Source organism: Ceratotherium simum, chromosome 20, assembly GCF_057802395.1.
Source record: "Ceratotherium simum simum isolate JZ-2026a chromosome 20, ASM5780239v1, whole genome shotgun sequence".
NCBI lineage: Eukaryota > Metazoa > Chordata > Mammalia > Perissodactyla > Rhinocerotidae > Ceratotherium > Ceratotherium simum.
The window spans coordinates 52,684,019-52,694,195 of NC_141919.1; positions in this window are offsets into that span (position 1 = coordinate 52,684,019).

The window sequence follows — 10,177 nt, forward strand, 5'->3', positions numbered from 1 at the left end:
GACTGTTTTAAAACGTAGGTATATTCAGGTCTGGTGAGACCTACAGATCAGGAGATGACAGCCATTGAAGAGATGATCTGTGATGTTGATAGATCCTAGGAGGAGGGCGTGCCTTGCCATGGGCAGAAGGGCACACAAGGAAGCACTAGGAGGCAGAGGGAGAGGGGAAAAATGTGGCAAGAGCCTTTATTGTGGTTTCTGGGGAAAGGAATAGGCAAGGAATGGTGACCAGATTTAGGATTGGCTAGTCTGAATAATTTCAGTGAGCTCTGGGGCATAGGGCTGTCCTTGGCTTTCGGGTTCCCGGCCCTGGGGTGATTAGGGCAGAGGGATGGTGACTTGAGTGTGAGAGCCCTAGGGGAGCTGGGTGGGGTGTGGGCTCTGCACTGGTTGGTTTGCACGTGAAGGGGGTGTTTCTGGGCAAGTCCCTTCCTCTCTCTAGGGATTATCTAGCCCTGGGTTGGAGGCGGGGGTGGGGAGCAGTCCCTCCAGGATCAGCAAGGCCCCAGATGTCAAAGCTCAGAATACAGAAGATAAAAGACACGGTTACTATGCTGGCAATCTCTGCCACGGATAGGACACCAAGATTCCATGAGAAGATAAACTGGCTTAATCATCAATATTTTCCAAATATTTTATGGTTTTCTGAGTTTGTTAAAGAAACAAAGCAATGTCATGGAATGAATAATTTAAAACGCTGATATTCATGGTGTGGACATCCAAATGCTGAAAAAGAACATGAAGAAACACTTTCCAAAGCCAAATGAAGGGCCAGCCTGGTGGCACAAGGGGTTAGGTGCATGCTCCGCTGCGGCAGCCCGGAGTTGACCGGTTCGGATCCCAGGCGTGCACCGAGGCATGCATGTCGAGCCATGCTGTGGCAGCGTCCCATATAAAAAGTAAAGGAAGATGGGTACGGATGTTAGCCCAGGGCCAGTCTTCCTCAGAAAAAAGAGGAGGATTGGCATAGATGTTAGCTCAGGGCTGATCTTCCTCACACACACACAAAAAAAGCAAAATGAAATAAGCGACTCCTCTATTTAGGGGTCCCTGTAAGTGTTCAGAACCGTTGGGTGACAGGTCTTAAATGGCACAATTTGGAGGATGCTGGTGGCATATCCTCACCCAAAGACATTCATCCTCACAGCCCTTCCAATGCTCCACTTGGTGCCTTGCAGTCAGTGGTGTGCTGTGGCCCCCTCTTACTGAGTCTCAAGAGCTAACTGGGCCCCTTCTTTCCAACTCTGGGTAGATATCAGCTGTGGCAGGAACATGTACACCTTGGCATACACTGCAAATCCTTTTTTTTTCCTTTCTTTTCTGGAGAGCTGGTTGTTAGGCGTTTACCAGCACACCTCTGCTTGCAGTGAATGAAATGTTTTCTTTGTTTTCTCTCTGAGATTGTTCTCTGAGAGCTTCCTCCTCTCCTGGTTCCTTGTTACCCACTTTCATCCTCCCTTCACCCAGAACCTTCTTCACCGGTCTCTCAGCTCGTCAGTTCCCCGTTTATAGTGAAATTCATCATGAGCAATTAGACTCTAAGACTTTTTTTTTTAATTATAATGCTGAGTGCTGGCAGTGGTGTGGTGAAAACTGGTGCGGCATTTTGGAAACATTTTTGGGAGCACTAAAAACACTATAAAATACATTATACCCAGTTAACCTCACATTCCGCTTTGGACATAGCTGAAATGAATTTGAAATATAAAAGAAACAATCTTCTGTCCAGAGATGTCCTTTCCAGGCTTACATCATAGAAGATTGGAAAAAAATCTAAAAGTCAGCTACAATACCATCGGGGTGTGCGCTATTGGGGGGTGAGAAGCTATTTTCCGAACAGTCGCCCCAAGGCACTGTCAGTGAATTAGTTGTCAAAGAACATTCAAATCGGGTTCATTAAGTCAAGAAAGTGTGTCTTATATACTTTGGAAAAATGTGTTTTAATGGAAAAGTTTTTCTGGTTAGTGCTCAATTAAGCCAGGAAATTAAATTACCCAGAACACTCGATTAATTGAAGACTCTCTTAATTGAGATTTTTACAATCACATTTAAAACAAGAAGCTTTGTGGTATCTTAGGAGTAGGGCTGTTTCTGTGGAAGTTGGTGTGGCTAGAAAACAGCAAGGCCAGAGCCCCGCTCTGGAGGGACAGCTGCCCTCTTGCCCCACGTGGTGACAGGGGACAAACAGGTACCCCAATGTCCTCAGCTGTGACTGGGAGCAATATCTTTAAGGACTAAATGAGACCCCAGAGGTTAAAGACCTGGCACGGTGTTGTCACACAGTGAACACCAGGTCATCACAGCAATGACTGTCTCCATGGGTGAGGGCTGTCCCCAGGTGGGGTGCAGAGACAGCACCTCACTCCTTACCTGGTTCAGTCCTGAGTCTTCTCCATCTTTCTCTTTCTTTTTCTAATTGTAAGGCCGTGCTTTCTACTAGTTAACTAGAATTGAGCCAAAATACGCGGAGATCTGTACTACTTTTGCTTCTAGTTAAATTTTCCCTGCTTCCTTCCACACTCTTTCCTCTTTTAAAATCCACTGTTGCTTTCATTCACACATGACTCAAAATAGCTGCTTTCAGGAAGTGCTAAATATAGGTCGTCTGAAAGAGCCAGCTTCCTTCCCTTCACGGAGCCTTTCCACTCGAGTTCTTTGAGAAGAACGTTTGCAAGGGCCCCTCCTGATGTCTCGGGCCTTCTCCTCCAGCTGCCAGGCCAACGGGGCGGGTGGGGGGCAGTGGCCTCCTTGCTGACCTCTAGGGTCAAGGTCTCTGTGATAGATTCCTGCCTGCTCCACATGCATCAGACAGTGCTGTGATGGGCCCGGGCACCCTTCTCCTGAGGCCTGTGTTCACTTGCACGTAACGGAAACCTCCAGTGACAATGGCTTCAAGATCTTCCTCTTGGGTCGTCTGGTGGTCTGAAGGGAAGCATTGCGGGGCCTTGGATTTCTCCAGGCATCTCCATCCTGGTTACTCACAAGAAGGCTGCTGTGGCACCAATAACTGCGCCATATCCCGGGCAGCGAGCAGGAGGAAAGGCAAGGGAAGGTGAGCATGCTGGCTCAGCCCCCCTTTAAAGGAGCGTTCCAGAAGCCCTGTCTCATAACCTGCACTTATATTCCATGTCTTACGTGGCCGCCCCTTCATGAGGGAAGTGAGAAGGTTCTGAGTAGAGCTGGGCACATTGCCGCCCACAGTGAAGTTGGTATTCCGGTGGGAAAGGAGAAGGCACACCCACCTTGTCCCTTTATATCCACATTGTCCCCCTGCACAACTGTTTTTCTGTCAGAGAGCCTGAACAGTTGGGGCACTAAAGGGAACTGCATCACAGGCAATGTGCTCATTCCTGGCCTGGCTCTGTATAGGTGTTGTCATCCCCGCCAACAATTCAGGACCCGCCCGGAAGGGAGCTGCCTCTGGACTCCACCCCAGCACCCTCTCACCCTCAGCAGTTACCCAGAGTGGCCATTGTTCCCTCCCAAACAGTGCTTCTCTAACTGGAGTAATGAATGGAGAACTGACAGGAAAGGTCGGGGAGCCTCTGGGCGGCATCTACACTGTGTGTATTTTGATGTTACTTAATAGGTAAAATGCAGAACTTGGTATTGGGCTCTTATGCTTATGACTTTTGTGCATCTTTAAAACACAAACAAAATTTCACGCAAAACTATGCAATCAATTAAAATAAAATTTGCATAATTAATTTAATGGGAAACAGGTTTTTCTCCCAATGGCTGCTCTCAGATGAGCGCAGTACCAGTGGCTCCGACCCTGCAATCGCGGTGCCTACGGCAGGTTGTGCTCTGTGCTGGCTCGGGTCTCCCATCACGTTTCTCTCCTCGAGTGGTTGCGAAAATCATTTCAGAGTGCACCAGATGCCGTTCGGCCTCCATTCCTCTCTCACCAATGATAAATCAGTTAATTTTCCTTGGTGCCGAGGGAATCATAGATACAGGTGAAGTTTCAAGGCAGGAGGTCATGGCAGGTGATCCTCTGATTGTTGCCGGCCGTGACAACAATTGACTCCTTCCATTTCCTTCTCCACTTTCCCAGCAAATTTAGCCCCTAGGTACTACCTGAAATAAACTTCCTGAGAACACGAAAACCTTAGGGAAAGCAAAACTTTCACTTGTAAGGGTTTGATTAGAGTCTCAGGCAGGTCCTATTATCTAGCAAGAATGGGGGTGAGTGGGTGAAGGGAGAGAGTGGGTTCTTTCAGTAGCTTGTAGACCTCTTTCGTGTTTTTAAGAGAGATAACAGCTTAATCGGGCATCCCTGTGCTTTTGGCCCTGGGCTTTAGTCTGTCACCATCACTGAGCGTGGAGTCTGTGCAGAGCATTGCAGTAAAAGGGTTGGGACAGGACATGGTCTGTTCTCTCATCTGGAGCAAAGACTAAGGAGGTTGGGCCCACTGGAAAACCGGGCCCTAGGTAAGGCAGAGATGAGTTCACCAGTCTCTCGGTGAAAGTGTCTTCTTATGATTCTGCTGTATAATTTAACTTCAGAACTTCTTGACTCAATTCATTAAGAAACTAATGACCACACACCATCCCAGCATTCTAGCTGAGTTGGGGGTCTCCACTAAAAGCAATGGGGGAGGCAGGGGAAATGCAGGTGGTATTTCAGAATCACTTGTATTTGTTTTTTTTTTTTTTTTTTGTCAAATTGCATCGTTCTCTCTCTGATCCTGACAGGACATTCTCTCTCATCCCCCTGGAAGAAATGGGCCCCTGGCTGAGGACACTGGACCCATGAGTGCCCCTAGGCCACAAGGCATTGTTGTTCTGGGGCCTGACAGCCCACCTCGTTTACCCACAACTTAGAGCTGCTCTCACTATTGAATGTGACTTGGGTGACTTTCCTCTTCCGGCCCCTCCGCTACCCATTGGACTAAACCAGCTCTTTGCCTAGTGTCAGCAAAAAGTCCTAGAAAAGTCTGAAATTAGTTCTGAAGAATTGAACATCCCAACTGTATTAATCAGGAAAGGCTATGTTGCATGGTGATAACAAATAGCCCCAGCATCTCCGTGCCTTAAAACAACAAAGGTTTATTTCTTAGCCCATCCCTTAGCCTGGGTATTCCTTCTGGCAGGATCTAGGATGTTAGTGCAGCTGTGACTTAAATGCTGTGTGTTCTGTGACAGAGGGAAAGAGAGCACTGGAGGATTTGAGACAGGTAGTTAGGAGCTCTGGAATAAAGGTGACACACATATTTCTGCCAGCAACTCACTCATTGGCCAGAATTAGTCTTGTGTTGCCACTTAACCTTAAGGGAGAAGAAATACAGTTCTTCTATGTTCCTACAGGGAAGATGCCAGTGAGGAAGGAAAGAGCTGGCAAAGAGCATTAATGACCAACTGCCAATCCAGCATTCTAGCTGGGTTGAGGGTTTCCTCTAAAAAGCAGTGAAATCAGACTGGGAAACTGGAATTGCTCCTTCTCTTGGTAGATTCACAGTGAGAATATGCACTTACAAAGGAGGATGCAAAACTGTCTCTACTGATGGTGGGAAATAAGACCATGAACCATGTGGGGAGGATGGTGTCTTCCTAGCTGATCTCACCTACCATTTTGATCTACATTGATTGGTTATTTTGTTCAAGTTATTTTTAATTTCGTGCACCATCCACCTGGCTGTGGATTTAGACAAAGGCAAAGAGTCACGGTCTCATCAGAGAAGCTTGTTGAAGGTGGTTCTGCTGAGCAAGGTTTTAGAGGCAGGAATATCCCTATGAAGTAGACAGAGCACAGGTATCTTAATTCTTTGTTAATGAAAGCACCAGCGAAGGTGGGAAAGGTGAGGTAGGTGGTTTGAATGAGGCCTAAGGGAGCAGCAGACGCTGGCAACACCCAAGGACTGTTACTACTCGTGGAGAGTGAAGTCCAGATATTGGAGGTGTTGCCATGGCAATTAGTTGGAGGAAGGTGGGATCATTTTTAAGAAGAGGGATTCTAGATCATCTGAAGGAAAAGAGACACACTTAGCCTCCAAGTTGTCTAATTCTGCAGGGAAACGTAATTTGAGATGGCATTTGAAATTATGTACATACTATCTGCTTTGTTGTGCACTATCGAGAGAAAAACATGAATGTCGTCGCAGCCATGGAAACCCCGGCAAAAGATAACAATACTTGCACTTCTGCCTCCTCCTCCTCCCACAGCAAAATAAATAAATAAAAAATGGAAACTGGAAACTGATCTGATATAAACCACAGAGAAATGGAAATTTTCATTAAAAAAAGAGAATTGTGCTAGTGACACATTACGTTTGTATGTAGTCTTTCTCTACAAGCCTCCAAAGCTACAAAGCCTCCTTCATGCTACAATGGTGTTGGTGCTCATGCTCTTCATATACGTAAGTTCCTCCTACATTGAAAGGACAATAAATAGATGCATCAAGATACCAAAATAATCTGCCTGCTTTGGAAAATGACAAGATGAACTGGTATCAGCATGAACTTGACTGAAAATTCTATATTCGTTATAGTTCCTATGAAATGTAGTTGACATTGTATGTGATAGATGTTGATTAGTTCCTTGAGAAATATGATATGTGCAATAAAAATGGATAGTCATAAATTTTTATTAAAATCCGAAGCATAAGGCTGCAAAAGTGGAAAGCAAGCTTAAGCTATAGTAGTGTGGAAGTTTCAATGACAAGTGAAAAACACCTTGCAGCTTTATGGGAAATGGACTTTTTATTTTTTTACATCACTCAGAATGAAAATCTGTGCTTTCTATTTCCAAAAGTTAGTAGTAAATAAAAAATAATAAAGGAACAGCAACATGTCGGCAACATAGGAACCTCAAGAAAATGGAGGAGTTGTTTGTGAGCTTTGAATCTTCACCAAATTCTGTGGATCTAGCTAAGAAACAGGCGGGCAATGACTCCTGTCCCATTCTATACTTGGTTTGGGTGGAGGAACCCAAGGGTTAGGGCAGATGATGTAAGGGTTACAAAGGAGAGGAAGAGGTCTAAGTCTGGGCTTCTGTGACCAGCAAGGACAGTGGATGGTGCAGGGGTGACTGTGGCCTTGAGGGATAACCAGGGACTGAAGACTGGGATGTGCCCTGCGGGTCTGGATAACATAAGCACTGATGAGGCCCAGCTGAAAAAGATGGGTACCATCTACATATTTTTTTATGGGAACAAGCAGTGATTCTCTTTCACTTTCCAAGAACAATGCCCCCACCCCAGATTGGTCCTGTTCCCTCCAGTACTAGAGACCTCGTTAGAAGGGAGGGGAGAGCCCTCTCGGCAGAGACTGTGGACGTAGATGATAACCCTACACTTCATGCACAGGTGCGAACTTGCGTGCTAGACAAAGATATCTCTGTTCACATCTCTTGGGTTTACACAGCTATACAGAAATCACTTTGTGAAGGGTTGGTGCCAGCACTTTATAAGAAGCATATATATTTTTTAACATATGAAAGAATATGAAATGAACTTGCCCAATGAACCAGCAAGTGCACTCTTGGGCATTTCTCCCAGAGAAATGAAAATTTATTTTCACACAGAAACTTGTACATGAAGTTTCATAGCAGCTTTGTTTGTAACAGCTCAAAACAGAAAATTGCCCAAATGTCCTTCAATGGGTGAGTGGTTAAACAAACTGTGGTACATTTATGCCAGGGCATACTACTCACCAGGAAAAATAAGTGGACTATTGATATACACAACAGCTTGGGTGGACCTTGAGGAAACTATACTGAGTGAAGAAAGCCAATCACAAAGGATATACACTGAATAGTTCCTTTTTATAGCATTCATGAAGTAATATGGTTGTAGAGATGGAGAACAGGTTGGTGGTTGCCAGGTGTTAGGGATGGGGGAGGAGGGATGGGTGTGGCTATAAAGGGGCGGCATGAGGGAGTCCTGTGCTGATGGTTCAGTTGAGTATCTTTATTGTGGTGGTGGCCACATGAATCTATACATGGGATAACACTGCACAGAGCTACACACACACACACGACTGCACATACGACTCCTTAAATCTGAGTAAGTTACATGGATGTACCAATGTCAATATCCCGGGTTTTGGTTTTCATATCGTACTGTAGCTGTGAAAGGGGGAGGCTGGGTGAAGAGTGTGCAGGACATCCCAAGCATTTCTTTGCAACTTCCTGTGAACTTATAATACTTCAAAATAAAAAAGTTAAAGCAAAAGCAATATGTAGCTAAATAACCCAATTGTTGCCCCTATTTTGTGCTGTATTCAACAATCTTTTAAACTGTAAAAGGGATAATATTTTAGAATGCACATCTCATTTGTTTATAACACTAAAAAGTGATGATAGAAAATAATATGTATTTAATGTCAATTATCACTGTTAGTGAAACTATTGGGGATCCACTCACTCTCCTCCAATAGAATCAAGTTCAAAATGGAATAAAAACAGCTTGTACTAGTACCAAGTGTACATTAAAATAAGAACTTCTATAATCCAAATAATTACAAATAGTTCAGGCTGTGACGTGATGTGTTGTTGACCTGTTTCTTTTCCAATTTAAGCATTTAATGCTATATATTTTCCTCTAAGCACTGCTCTTGCTACATCCCCCAAAATTTTGCTATGTTGTATTGTGATTTTCATTCTGTTCAAAATATTTTCTTATTTATGCTCTTAAAAATTTTTCACAAGGATTGGAAAATTCATTTGCCAACTATGGTAGGCCAAATAATGCACCCTGTCGCCCCTAAGGTCCACATCCTACTCTCCAGAACCTGTGAATATGTTACTTTATATGGTAAAAGGGACTTTGCAGATGTGGTTAAGTTGAGGACCTTGAGATAGGAGATGATCCTGGATTATCCCAGTGGGCCCAGTGAAATCACAAGGTCCTTATCAGAGGGAGGCAGGAGAGTGACAGGAAGAGTGGAGACATGGCGACAGGAGCAGAGGCTGGAGTGACGCGTTTGAAGATGAGGAAAGTGCCAGGAGCCAAGGAAGGCAGGAGGCTGGGAAGGCATGGAGCAGATTCTCCCCTGGAGCCTCCAGAAAGAACCAGACTTGCCAACACTTTGATTTCAGCCCATAAGACTCATTTCGAACTTCTGACCTCCAGAACTATAAGATAATAAATGTGTGTTGTTTTAAGCCATTACATTTGTGGTAATTTGTTAACAGCAATCACAGGAAATGAAATACACTAACTTTTTATTCTGAAAAATTTTAAGCCTTCTGATTAGTTGCAAGAATAGTATGAGGCACACCCATGTGCCCTTCACCTGGATTAATGTTCTGCCATGTTTGATTCTCTTCTGTGTGTGCATGTGTTTTGCCGAACCATTTGAACATGAGTTGTAGGCATCATGTCACATTGCCTCTAAATATTTCAGCGTGAATTGAAGAACAAGAACATTCTCTGCTGTAAACAATAGAATTGTCACTCTCAGGTACTTTAACCTGGATGCAATACTTTCCCCTAATGATGAGATTGTACTCAAACATCTCCAGTTATCCCAATGGTATCGCTTATTCCTGTGCTTTTTTCTCGTAATGCAAGACCCAATCAAGGATCCCACCTAGCATCTGGTTGTCATGTCCTTATATTAAATATGAGCAGTTTAATATCGAAACTGACCAGTTTCTAGCATTTTTGTTTTTCTTTCTCATGATATTGATAATTTCGCAGAATCTAGGCCAGCTGTTTTGTAGAATAGTTCTCAATTTGGAACAATGGATTGTTCTTCGTGGCCAGATTCAGGATAAACATTTCAGAAGGAGTAGTCCATAGTGATGTTACAAATTTTTCAGGGCCTCACATCAGGAGGCATTGATATATTTGTGTGTGTGTGACTTTAAATTTTATTTTTATTTATTTATTTATTTATATTTTTATTTTTGTGAGGAAGATTGGCCCTGATCTAACATCTGCCGATCCTCCTCTTTTTGTTGAGGAAGACTGGCCCTGGGCTAACATCCATGCCCATCTTCCTCCACTTTATATGGGATGCCGCCACAGCATGGCCTGACAAGCGGTGCGTCGGTGCGCGCCCAGGATCTGAACCGGCAAACCCTGGGCCACCACAGCGAAGCGTGTGCACTTAACCGCTTGAGCCACGGGGCAGGGCCCAAATTTTATTTTTAAAAAGTAGCAAACAGTAAAAGTGATTTGAATAAATATGAATTTGCAGACATGTATATATTCATGTATAGGAGTTATCC